This window comes from Hippopotamus amphibius, chromosome 15 (assembly GCF_030028045.1).
Source record: "Hippopotamus amphibius kiboko isolate mHipAmp2 chromosome 15, mHipAmp2.hap2, whole genome shotgun sequence".
Lineage (NCBI taxonomy): Eukaryota > Metazoa > Chordata > Mammalia > Artiodactyla > Hippopotamidae > Hippopotamus > Hippopotamus amphibius.
The window spans coordinates 27,079,276-27,092,675 of record NC_080200.1 but is presented as its reverse complement, the minus strand read 5'-3'; the positions used below and the strand labels follow the sequence as shown (position 1 = coordinate 27,092,675).

Genomic DNA, 13,400 nt, shown 5'->3' with positions numbered 1-13,400 from the left:
TCCAGAAAAATAAACTCATGTGTGTGAATATATTATATGTAAACATTTTATATGTAAACATTTTATATGCATATAAATTTAGTATATTTTAAAGGGAGCATTTCAAGTCTATGGAGAATAAGCAGATTATTCAATAGATTATTTCAACAGATTTACAACAGTTTGAATGCTGTCTCATCAAAGGTACCAACCTGGCTCTGCCTAGCTAAAACAGACCCCCCGTCTCACTCAGCCAGGCCATCCTGCTGTGTGGCTAACACAGCACATAACAACGTCCTCTGTAGTATTTCTTCTTCATTGCTGCCTCCTCTTTCTAGAAGAGAAGAGAAGGAAGGGGCTTTGCCTGCTTCGTTCACTGCTACCTTCCCAGCACCCAGAACACTGCTTAGCACACGGTAGGCAGGTGTCAAAAATCTGTTTAATGAAAGGATGGATGATGAAATGCTTCACATATATACAATAAATTCCAGATAGCTCAAGAATCTACATTTAAAATGATAAAACTACTAGCAAATGTGGAAAAGTATTTCTATAATGTTAGGGTACAGAAAACCTTTTACAGCAATGATTCCAAAGCCAAACAAGGGAAAAGGAAAGATAACTGCATAAAACTTCAAAACTTATTTGTAGCAGAAGATTACAAAAATTTTTAAAAGAAAAATGACAGGGAACAAGAATGACAATTATGGGAAAAGATTAATATCAACATTATATTAAAGGCTTCTTTTATATATAAACAACTCAATATAAAAATGGGTAAAGGATATAAAAAGGTATCTTAAAAGGCTAGAAGAATGTACACCCACAGTTATTTTTGAGGATTTGTGACCTAGAAGTATATCTTATGGCCTTGAACTTTTTTTACAACTCTATGCCTAATATTTACATTCAGAAAAAGAAGATAAAATTTAAAGGCAAATACAAGTCATACTCTGGCAATTCATAGGCACATCACTGGCCAATGTAGGAAAAATGAAAATATTAGGAAAGATGAAAAAAGGAATACACCTCTAATGCTGCACTGATACATCCTAAATCAATCACAGTACTCTTCGAAAGTGTCAAGGTCATCAAAGACAAAGACTGAGGAACTGTTCTAGATTAAGGGAGACTAAGGAGATAGGACAGCTACATGCCAAATGTGATCTGGATTATTTCCAGGACGAGATAAAGGACACTTGTGGCAAAAGAGGAGGAAGGTCTATAGATCAGCTAACAGTATTGTATCAGTGTAAGTTTCCTCATTTTGATAATTACACTTTGCTTATGTAAAACAGGGTCCTTATTTTCAGGAAACACATACCAAAGTATTCAGAGATCAAACCAGTGGTTGCCTGGGATGGGGGGTGTGGATAGGAAGAGGGTGAGGATACTTTCTGGGGTGATGAAAATGTTCTACAGCTTGACTGGGTGGTGATGATGCTGGTGTATAAATCTGAGAAAACTCAATGAAAAATATGCTGTAAGTGAGGTACTTAATGTAAATTATACCTGAAAAATAAAGCAGATTTAAAATTTTAGTTAGTACTATTTTTATTTTAACTAAATAAAATAAAATAAAGGCTATTGACAACCAAAGCAAAACCTTCATCAACCAAACTCTTCTGAGTGCTCCCCCCTTAAACCTTCCCCTCTTCCAGAAACTCCCTCTCTCTGATACCTATTTTTGTGAGTTATGTTGCCATTTAAAACTGAGCTTGATAACACTAAGGAGAGAAGGCAGTGCAAACAGAAATCACCAACAGTTAATGCTTGTCTTCATGATGCCTTTAAACTGGTTCCTTTTATAAATAATCAAGTGACATATTTAAGAGGATCCTAATATATGATCTTATGAATAGAGAAAACACCACAAGTTCTTCAGGACGGCAAACAAGGTTAAGTAAACCTAACCTTAAAAAGAAAAACCACCACAACAAAAAAAACCAAGATCTTATGGTCTCTTGGGTCAAGTCCCCCCGGTGTCTTATTTCCTTTCCCAGAGAAGCAACAACTCCAGGTGCTAGCAAAAACTAGCAGGTTCCATTTTCAAGCAATCTCTCAGGGCAAAAAAAGCCTAGGCTCCTTACTCACTTTTTTCCCTCTATGATTTCCTCTAGCTGATGAACACTGCTTCTTCTTCCAAAATCTCTTATCATGCCAACTCCCTTAAATTCCTCTGACTCCTCCTCTACTCTCATGCCTACCACCCCACCAAACACACAAACTCCTCCTTCCTGGTACATGACCCCAAACTGTATCTGATTCCCTCTCACTTCCAGTCCCTTCTACTTTTGCTACACCTCTACAACTTGTCACCTACAAATTGGCACTTGTCATATACCTCTGTAAGGATCAAATTACAAGCCACTGCAGCTGGATAACCTTCAACACCCCCTGAAAGGAGTTCAGGGTGGAGATCAGGAATGAGGCACTCTGTGCTCTGGGAAAAACTGGCAGAACAGGCCTTCAGATAGTTAGATATTTTCAGGAAATGATTTTATAAGCCCGATTCTTTCATCTCCTCATATCTAGAAAAGCACTAAAATCCTTCATGGTGATGTCTGCTCCTCATGACTAGCAGTAACCTTCATGAGACTATCAGAAACCTTCTGCAAAACAATATGTGCTTGACTGCGTGTACTCCCCTTGACCAAAATCACAGATATACTGACCTTCCCCGCTACCTTTTTGGAGCAGTTTCTCAGAGCTATCTGAAATGCTGTCATCCAGGCTATAGTCCTCATTTTGGCCCAAATAAAATGTAACTCATGACTCTCACATTATGCATTTTTTTTCAGTTGACAGTTATGGCAACCATGAAGGGAGCCAGAGTGGACTTTTCTCCTTTGCCTGAACTCTGTGAGGAACTGGAGCCTTCATACCAGCAAAGGCCCCTTGTGCCCATCTGTCTCCTCAGAGAGTCCAGACAAATTTGGGGAAGTCTCTCCTGCTTCTTGGATCTCCTGTATTGGCTGATAATCCTGAGTTTTATTTGGCAGTGTATAGCAGGTATCTGCCCACTCAGCTGAAAGATACTGGGTGGGGGGGGGGGGGGGGGTCCCTTGAAAGATACCAAGGAAACATTCACCCAGTTGAAAGATTTGGGGTGGGGGGGGAGTGCTCGGTTGAAAGACACTAAGGAAGTAGCCACCCATGTGAAAGATACTGGTGAGGGCAAGCCTGGTTGAAAGATACCAAGGTTTGCTCAGTTTTAAGAGACTGAGTGGTCTGCACTGAGTGTTAGGTAAGAGGCTGATCTGACACTTTTCCTCAAATTGGCTGCCTTGATAGAATTTGTCAGGATAAAAGTGAAGATATATCATGACAGCCTTGCTCCAAAGAAAGGGACAAGACTTCTCCTGGCTGTTTTTGACTTTCTCAGGCAACAGAAATTTATGGGAATGGTGGAGGCAGAGTCCTCATACTGTGCAGTGGACCCATAGGGAAACCCACTCATTAATTAAAACACTGGCTCATCTGGGGGTCACTATAAGAATCACCATTCAGTGATCTTAGACCACTGAAGGGAGAAACCGAGACACATAAGAGGGCTGAAACGACTCTAGGGTGATGCCTTGAGGAGTTAAGCTCACAAGCAGCACACCAGCCCACCACACAATTTCACTGGTAAATTTTATCCCTGATGAATTCAACTTTAAAATGAGAAAGAGAGCCTGTCAAACACAGAAACAAGGGGGATGAGAAAGCCAGCCTCTGACTAACACCCCAGCCAGGTTTATGTATGTACAAAACTCATACTTGTAAGTACTTACTTAATTGGGGAAATTATACTAAAGGAGATCTCAACCTAAAATGGCCAGATTGGCATCCTTTTGATATTCCAGAATTGATATTTTTGTGTACACAGTCAGAAAAAGCTGGCTGTAAGATCAAACAGACTAAATGGAATGCTTACTTTGATTGGTATCTGGAAGCTTCTAAAAGAGGAAATGATAGAGTAACTTCTTTGCAGGAAACCAACAAGAAATTGCTTGAAACTAAAAAAAGGCCACTAGCTCTGACTCTGTCTCTCCCTCCCTGGCCCAGACACTATCTCTTTTTCTCTTCTAACTCTTCCACTGCCTGTTGCTCTCTCTTCCCCAATATAGAAAAAAACAAAAAAAATCAGAAGTGACTATAGCTCCCTTTAAGGAGATATCTATTGCAGGGAGAGGTGAACCATCCTCAGTGCTTATGTACACACACTGGACCTGAGCAGAACTTAGAGCCTTAGCTAAGACAACAAATGCTAAAGGATCTTCTCTAAGTGGGAAACACAAAAGAAAAGGACCTACAAAAACAAACCCCAAACAATTAAGAAAATGGTAACAAGAAAATACATATCAAATGTAAATGGACTAAATGCTCCAACCAAAAGACACAGACTGGCTGAATGGATACAAAAACAAGACCCATATATATGCTGTCTACAAGAGAACCACTTCAGACCTAGGGACACATACAGACTGAAAGTGAGGGGATGGAAAAAGATATTCCATGCAAATGGAAATCACAAGAAAGCTGGAGTAGCAATACTCATATTAGATAGAACCTTAGCTAAGGAACTGCCCAAACCAAGTCAGGTTCTATTGGGATTTGCTAAGGAATTTGAGTCGACCATTCAGACCTATGAGGCTGAGTTTTTCAGATCTATATCAATTAATACAGCTGTCAGGTTCTGAAAGCAAAGGAAGGGAATGGATACAGAAAGCAAGATGGAAACACCCCTTAATGGATTCTGGATCACAGGTTCACAATGAATGCAAAGAATTAGCTCAGAAATTACTTGAACTTATCCCAGCGCTTTTTTCAAAAACCGCAGACTGGACAAAGATTCAGCAGTGCAAACAAAGACTGGATGAATCAATTCCCAACTATTATGAAAGGTTTAAAAAAAAACTTTAAAGCAATATTCTGGCTTGACACTTGAATCATTCTTTAACCACCATAATGATCCTTTGCTTAACTCCACCTTTTTAGGAGGCTTAGATGAAGATTTGGCTACTCTGGTCAAAAGACACAATCTAGGTTGGTCCACATTACATACAAACACACTTGTAACACTGGTGGACCAACTTTTCAAGACCATATAAAAGAAAGAAAAGGGGATATCTATGAAAATTATAAACCTTCAATTGCGCCAGTTCAGTACTCAGTGCCAGCAGAAGGTTAACCAACCCCTGTTTAATTCCCAACTGGTAGAGAAAGCTAGTTTGAAGAAAAAAAAACACACAAAAAAACACCTCTTCAGACCCTGAGGAAACAAGTCATACTAGGAGAACTTGATTTTCTCTCTCTGTGTCTTGAGACCAGAGCTGTCAGGATCACTTATCCTATCTAGATCATCTCTAATTCCTAAGACTTAAAAAAAAAAAAAAAAGGAGAAAAAAGTCTTCTTAAATTAACCTATTCCAACTGTTATTTACAACTATTGAGTTTTATATTGTGCTGATTCATGATTAAGTTTAGAAAATGAAGCTATGAGATCTCTTGTTGTATCTGTCTATATGTTTATATGTGCATTATCTTTGTTTTTACCTTTGGATGGTATTATCAAAATTAACTTGTAATTGAGCTCTACTGAATTGGATTAAAGAAGATTAAGTGCTTATGTAAATTCTTGAAAATGCAGAAGGTAACTGGCCAGAATTAACTTCAGGTTCACATGAACTGGAAATATTCTGTATCCAATTAATACTTGGTATTAATGCTTAAGTTTATTGATTTCATTAATATGGACATGCCTTTAGAGTCATCAACAGTAAGTATAATACTTTTATTGTGCCTAGGTTTAATATAAGTTAAATCAAATCTTGTTATATCTGTTGCAAATCTGTCAGCAAGGATAGTAACTTTATGTGAAGAAACTTTTAAGGAAAGAAAATGTAAATGAGAGGAGATTTTAAGTAAACTCTATTAAGAATAATTATGTTTTAGGAATGTCTATCTAAAACAATCTCTCCATATTTTGGCAACTTGAAATTCTAGAGTAGTGCTAAATTAAGTGAAGGAAGTTTATTGAATAGCTAGGTCATTTCCAAATAAAATAAAATACTGAAACACTAATTACTGAATACTGGCTTCCTCTTACAGAGAAACTAAACATATTTAGGACTATTAATGAGTATGTTTGGTGCCACCCTGAGATGTTCTCTATAAGAAAGCAAATGTTTTTAGAAATTATGACTGGTATTTATCTTCACCAATCTACAGCATGCTAATGTAAAGGACAGTTCATAATTGCTTAATTCTTAGCTTTCACAAAAATTAGTGTTTTATGAGCTGAGGATTCTTATTTAAACACGTAATTAAAGCTAATAGAAATAATAAAGGAAACATTTCAGTATACAGTGGGAAAGTAGGATGTATGTTTTCAGTAAAGAAGGCATGAGGAATGGAACTGCATTTTATTAAGGGAGAAGGAAGTAGGTCTGACTTAGAGCTGGCTGTTACTGGATGGAAAAATAAAGTGATGAATACAGAAAGTGAAAAAAAAAGGCTTGTGGAACGTGGACCCCAAGAAAAGAGTTTTGTGCATGGTCAGGACTAAGGTTAAAATAAATTTGAGTAAATGAATTTTAAAAGTAAGCTGGTGCAAACCTTGAATTTGGCCTTTCTCTCTGTTAACAGGATAAGTTTTCTTAAGATGTTGAACTCTGTTAACAGATTTTACGTCTCTTTACCTCTTAAGTGATCTGTTCTGTATCTACCTTTCAAATCTTTTATTGTTACTTTGGATAAATGAATAATTATTTTTTCATTGTGACCTATGATCCTCTCTGAGTGTTCTAAACCCTTTTGATATTTTTTATTTTGACAAAACTTCCTAAGTCAGAATTTAATGAAGTTCTTTTGACCTCTAGCTAATTTGGGATGCTTCAAAGGGCCCCTGAAACATCCCAAAGAGCAAAATTAAACTAATTAGGTTCATTTGGTATGTCAAATTACATGAGAAGTATTGTCAAATGAGTAATAAATCTTCTTAGGTTATACTGTATGGTAAATGTTATTAATATAGATATTCTAGAAATTATATGGAATTCCTAAAATTCTGATATGTCCTGGTAAAATGTTATCAGTCATAATTCTAGTTATTATCTTAAAGTGTTGTATATCACAGCAGTAATCAAGTTACATTGTCAACTGCACTGCATTGTAATTAAATTTTAAATATGCCTTCTTAAGTCTTTGTCATTACAGGAAGTTATGGTTTTTATTCTGATCCCTTTGCAAAATGCTTCCTCTTCAAGAAGATTTATAGAAAGGACTTTTGGATAAACACAAGTCTCTGACTTTCAGACCATAATGCTAAACTGGGTAACAAAGTGAAGAATTCTAATGGAAAACATGATGGCTTCATAAAATGTTAACAAAAGGACTGAGTGAACTGGTGAATATGATTATAATTTTTATGGTTTCTATTTGAAAAATTACTGGTTTAAATCTGTGTATTCCAGGTATAAGGAAACTTTCCCCTTAAACTAATTATGACTTATAGTAATTTGGTAAATTATATCTTTGTAAGCAGAATTGAAACATTTATCCTTTGTCTCTATCTGCTCCCTCCAGAGACTGGAAGCTCAGGTTCCCAGCAACTTTATCAGACAAAACAGGAAGGCTACCTCCTAACATGTACAGAAAGCTCAAGGTATTTTGGGGACCCTAAAAAGGGAGGAATTCACCTAGATCTGTATGCGAAATCTGTGACAAGCCCTTAGTGTGCCTTTCTTAGCCCTGAGAGGTCTTTTAAAAGTTCAGTCTGAGACTCTTTATAAAAGTTTCAACAAAGCAAAAAAACCCTATATGATCAATTATAGTTATACAAAGTATCAGGCTAAGTTTATTGAGACCAGACTTATTTTGCAAACGAATTAGTCTTAATTTGGTTATATGTAGTAAAAATGAGGGTAATTTTAGAGAGAAAAAGATTATATTTCAATGAATGTTAAATCTCAGTTTTGTTAATGGAGGTCTGTATTTACTAAGACTTACTTCCTGGATAGTTCCTTACTGTTACATTATATTAATTATATTAATGTAAAGTTTAATTGAATTATTAAAAGGACACTATAAGTTTGTTTCTGAAGCTTATCTCAGTATCTATCTTTGGATGAAGATCAGATGCCCCATGACCTGCAACCAGGGGATTATGCGTAATGGAAAAGACATAATTTAAAGAACTATCTCCAACCTAGATGGAAGGACCCTTATCAGGTACCCTTAACTAGCTCATGCACAGTGAAACTGAAGGGAATTGACTCTTGGGTTAGTTCCCACTTACAAAAGGCCCCTGCACGAGACTGGTTTACAGAGAGGACTATTGACCTCAAACACACCTTAAAACAATGCTCATACAGAAGAAACTACCGTCCTGCTAAGACAAGAAGACGACATCAGTAGAAGACAGCTAGCCCAAGATCCTCGACCTGACTCATATGATCATCTGTAATGTTTTCTTGACTTCTTGGACCTTTGTGAATCAAATGTTTTTCTTTCACGGACATTACCCTATGCTAGTTTTAAAAATCAATCCAATTGTTGGGTTTGTGGCCAATTACCTATGTCTAGTACTTCTGGGTTACATTGGTGGACTTCTCCACTCTAAGGCTTTAATTGGATGGCCCTTAGGAAATTTATTCTAGAAGAAAGAAATTATAGTCCTGTTCAGACAACTATTGGTATACTAGGTAGGATCCCCTCACTTAGCCAATTAATAATACCTGCTCTGACCCTGACCATAAATATGAATTTTCGTGTAAAGTAACTCAAGCTCACTCAGAGCAACAAGCAAAATTTCAGCCAAGGAATTAAACCTGCCACAGTTATGGGATGGGTTTATGTGGTTAACATCAGGCTACGGTCATTTAGTTTTAAGGTCCCCCTTTATCTTGGGAACAATTAAATTATACTAAGGATAACCAGCCTAGTAACATTAGGAAATTGGACTGGGAGCCTTATGGCCAGTGCCAATATATAATTTCCATGGAAGATAAGGACTGGTACAGAACAGACTAAGTCAAATGACCTGGGGATATACTGGGCTGCACCTAATGGAAGTTCTTGGCTTAATTCTTACTTATGACTTTAATAATACTGCTAGCTATGCTATCTGTATTCTGCCCATTTTACAAGATTGCTGTTTCTTGCATTACCAAATGTGTGACTGAGCCTCCAACAAAAATATATAATTCTGTATGAAATCAATGATCGTAATAGTGTAATTCTAGATATGGGAAGATGCAATAAGAGGGAATTTTTCCTGGCCTGTAACAGACTAGTAAGACAGGTGGTCCAGAGACTTTTGGGTACTGTTAGTGAGGCCTAGTCCAGTAATAGCACACTGAGTGGCCTATCAGTGAAATCTTTGCCAGACCTGAGGATGAGCCTTCCTAGCACTGTGGGATAAAATGGTCATGAAATGCCTCCCAAACCATGGTCGAATTTATGACCATGAGCTGGCCCTGTCACCCTCAAATTGGCACCTGCCATCTACCTCTACAAGGATCAAATTATAAGTCACTATAGCTGCTGACCTTCAACACCCCCTGAAAGGAGTTCAGGGTGGAGACCAGGAACGAGGCACTCTGTGCTCTGGGAAAAACAGGCAGAACAGGCCTTCAGACAGTTAGATATTTTCAGGAGATGATTTATGAGCCCAATTCTTGCATCTCCTCAGATCTAGAAAACCACTAAAATCCTTCATGGTAACATCTGCTCCTCGTGACTAGCAGTAACATAACCTCCACAAGAGTAGCAGAAACCTTCTGCAAAACAATATGTGCTTGATTACATGTAGTCCCCTTTAGCAAAATCACATATATACTGACCTCCTCCCCTTCCTCTTTGGAGCAGTTTCTCAGAGCTATCTGAAATGCTATCTCCTGGGCTATAGTCCTCATTTTGCCCCAAATAAAACTTAACTCACAACTCTCATGTTGTGCATTTTTTTTCAGTCAACAAACTCTTAAAACACCAAATTCGTGGCTGGAATAATGCTAAGAATGCCTACTACTGAGCTAGTACCCAACATTCCAGGAACCAATGCTGGGCTTTTTTTACTTACATTATTTCATTTGAACTTTCAACAAACCCATGAAGTAGGTATTATTAAATGAAATAAATCCAGTGAAATTCTTATCAATGTCAAGTACGTGGCAAACACTCAGTTAATGCTGTTATTTCCATCATCACCATGAGGAACTGATGCTTCAGGAAAGTCAAGTCACTAGCTTAAGACAGTGCAGCTATTAAATGGTAGTCGGAATTTAAACTTGGGACACTGTGACTCCATTACAGTTAATCCTCTCCGGGTATCTGTACCCAACCCTACTTGTGGTCGCCACATTGATTTTTTCTTTCTCCAGGTCTTGGAACACTGACAGTCTGTGTACTTCACCATACTTGTTCTTATTATCATACACATGCACAATCATCATGACAGTCCCTTGTAGAGATGTGAACTCTTTTATGTTCCCTGAAAGTACACAGCCCTATAAGCACCAGGACCATCTCTCACATGATTTTTGTTCCTTTTCTGACCCTTGAACAACTCCAACAGCCCAGCAGGAGGCATCTAGCTGAATAAGGAACCGGTAGCTGAGAACAGAGCTGAGGGATGCTGAGGGGAAGTTTTGTGGAAAACATCCAACATTCAGAGATCTCAATAGCCCTGTTTTCTGTGGTGGGGCCCACCTACAGTATAGGAGCAAGGGGTAAGAGAGAGGTTTGAGAGAGAGAAAAGCTCACCTGACCTCCCAATGTAGAGGCCCAGTAGCCATTGCCTTCTTCTTCTTTCCTGTGGTGTCCTTCCCAGGGGATGGGCAGGATCAGAGGAGGCAGAGCTGAGGGAAGGAAAAGATGTGAGAAACAAGACTCCTGCAACAACAACAAATATTGAGAAATGGAATATCGCCTGCCATATCAGTAAACGAAGGATGTCATAGTAATCTGCAACTGCGGCCAGCACCAGTGAGCTGGTGAGCCCTGAGGGAACTTAGAAAGGAAGAGAATACCTACCATCTAGCAGGCATCGGACTGCAGCCACTCCCCACACTCCCCACGGTGAGCCCTGAGGAAACTCTGGATGTGAAAACACAGAATACTGGCCCCAGATAGCTGAGGTGCACTCTGGATAGGCTATCACAATATCCTAAAGTTGTCACTTCTTTGAAATTAATTTATAAACTTAACACATTTCCAACCAACTTATACCTAAATTATAATCTTGTAAAGTTAATTACGGAAAAGATGGTTTTTTAAAAACAGTTAATTGTGTTGTATAACAACAGATGAGTGTTGTTGCCCTCCAGATATTATGAAGCTATGATAATTAGAACATAGTGTTACTGAACAGTGTCACTCATTCACCAGATATATCGTTGACCACCTACTGTGTACCAGGCACCATTCCTAAGGCAAGGGGTGAATACAGTTGTAAGCAAAATAAACTCTCTACCCTCATGGATGTTATAGTCTAACAGGGAAAAGGGTCAGCGGAACAAATTAAAATCCCACTAACACAATCAGTTTAGAAAAACATTTATATATAAGAATTCAGGATATGAAAAAAGTGACATTTCACACCAATGAAGAAAGGATGAATGATTCAATAACTTGGAAAAAAGGGCTTACCATCTGGAAAAGAATAAAAATTTGCACATAAACTGAAACTAAAGTACTAGAAGAAAATGAACATTTTGTGACATATGCAATAGAAGACCCAAACATGAAGGTAAGGTTTGCACATGTGAACATATGAAAATGTAACATTTCTGCATAGAAACTGGACATATACTTGTGTATCAGACACACAATTTAAAAACACGATGCAAATTGCATAAAAACATTCCACTAGTTTTCAAAATGCAAATCTAAACAACCCTATTGTCTGCACCTCTCAGAAAGTTAGAAAATAGTAACACTCAGGCTTGCTGTAAGTCAGTCAGGCACCCTTACCTTGCAATGTTTATAAACTACTACTTTTCTAGAGAATAGGACAGGAGGTATCAAAAGCCTTAGAGTATGGTCTAGAAATTTCACCTGAGATTTATAGAATGAGACAAGAATGCAAAGATATATGCAGCCAGATGGCCTATATTGTTTATAATACTAAGCAAACAAACAAAAAACCTACAACAACCCTGAGAAAACACATACCTAAAGAGAGGATTAAATATGGCACAGACATACTTTTCCTCATATTCATTAACAAGCCGACTTAGCTATTCTTAAAACTTGGTATAAGTAGATAGTTTTAAAATGTTAAATTTAAAAAGTTTATTCTGCATCTTAAGTGGTACTACACAGATAAAAATATTTATTAAAAAATCACGGAGCTTAAGATTTGTGCAGTTTACACCCCTTACCAAATGTATTTCATAACTCATTTTTTAAAGTAAATGGAGAAAAGAATGTATATAAGAATACAGATATCCATATATTTGTTTAGAAACAAAGCGTTTCTATGTTTATACATATATACATGCCAACATGCAGATTTTGACATTTTCAAACGATTTTTTCCCTTTTGCTCCTCTGAATCTTCTAGTCGTCCTATAGTGAACTTTTTCTTTTTGAAAAGAAAAAACTGCTTTAATTCCCTGAAGTAGAAATCTGCAGAAAATCGGCCTCCCCGTTCTTACAGAGAGATGATAGCCCACGCCATCGTCCCTAGGAATCGGAAGTCACTGAGCGTGGTCCCTCAGATGCGGCTTACACAAAGGGCAGGTGCTGGAGCCCGGAGACCCGCACCCTACGCCAGCATCCCGAGACTTCCGAGGTGGTCACGGGGACAGCCCGCGACGGAGAGGAACCCCGGGTCCGAGCGACTTCCAGAGCCTCCGGTCCCTCACTCGCCCCTCGGACCCGGGGCCGTCGCGTCGGGTCCCCTGCCCTCGCCGCTCGGGGGACAGGTGGTGGAAGGACCGCATCCGGCCTCTCAGCTCCTGGTGTTCCCACCCGCTGGGCTCCCCGGGGCGACAGGAGGCACACCTGGAGCTAGAAGCCCGGCGCTGTGCCGGGTCAGAGAGGTCGCGGCCCATCGGCAACTCGCCCCGCCCCTAAGGGGCCTCGCCCGGCCGCGCCGGATTCCTCCCGCCAGGGCCTCCGGCGCCCGACCGACTAGACGCCTCCCCCTGCCGCCCCGCACTCACCCTCTCCCAGCAGGAGACGGAGCAGCCAGCAGATGAATGCCGCCCCTCCCGGCACCTCCACCCCTGGGAGCCGGACTACATTTCCCACAAAGCTGCGGGGGCGCGGCGCGGGCGTCGGAATGCGCAGGCGCGGGCCCCCGTCGGGGCGGGGCGGTTCCAGCGGCACGGAAGGTGGTGGCTCCCAGAATGGCTAGCACGGTTTGGTGAGCTCGACAAGCCAGGAGTCGACTGCGCGGTGACTTTACCCCGGCAGCCCTAAAGAAGCCT

General features: G+C 39.4%; 1 protein-coding gene and 1 long non-coding RNA gene across 7 annotated transcripts in view; one reads left to right on the top strand and one right to left on the bottom strand.

Moving 5' to 3' along the window:
- Nucleotides 1–10,004, top strand: part of LOC130836658 (uncharacterized) — a 30,050-nt gene extending 20,046 nt beyond the window's left edge. The window contains exons 2-4 of one of the 2 annotated variants that reach the window (XR_009049193.1): nt 7,183–7,372; nt 7,552–7,630; nt 8,099–10,004. This is a non-coding gene — a long non-coding RNA (uncharacterized LOC130836658). Of the gene's footprint in view, nt 1–3,596; nt 7,373–7,551; nt 7,631–8,098 lie in introns of those variants that run through there. The other variant, XR_009049192.1, reaches the window with a different exon arrangement.
- Nucleotides 1–13,200, bottom strand: part of LOC130836656 (zinc finger protein ZFP2) — a 32,211-nt gene extending 19,011 nt beyond the window's left edge. Inside the window, exons 1-3 of one of the 5 annotated variants that reach the window (XM_057709040.1) lie at nt 13,134–13,200; nt 10,729–10,823; nt 192–414 (exon numbers count right to left, since the gene is read on the bottom strand). The gene's annotated coding sequence lies outside the window, so the exon portion shown is untranslated. Of the gene's footprint in view, nt 1–191; nt 415–10,728; nt 10,824–12,697; nt 12,977–13,133 lie in introns of those variants that run through there. The other 4 variants (XM_057709038.1, XM_057709041.1, XM_057709042.1 and 1 more) reach the window with 4 other exon arrangements.
- Nucleotides 13,201–13,400: the final 200 nt, after the last annotated feature.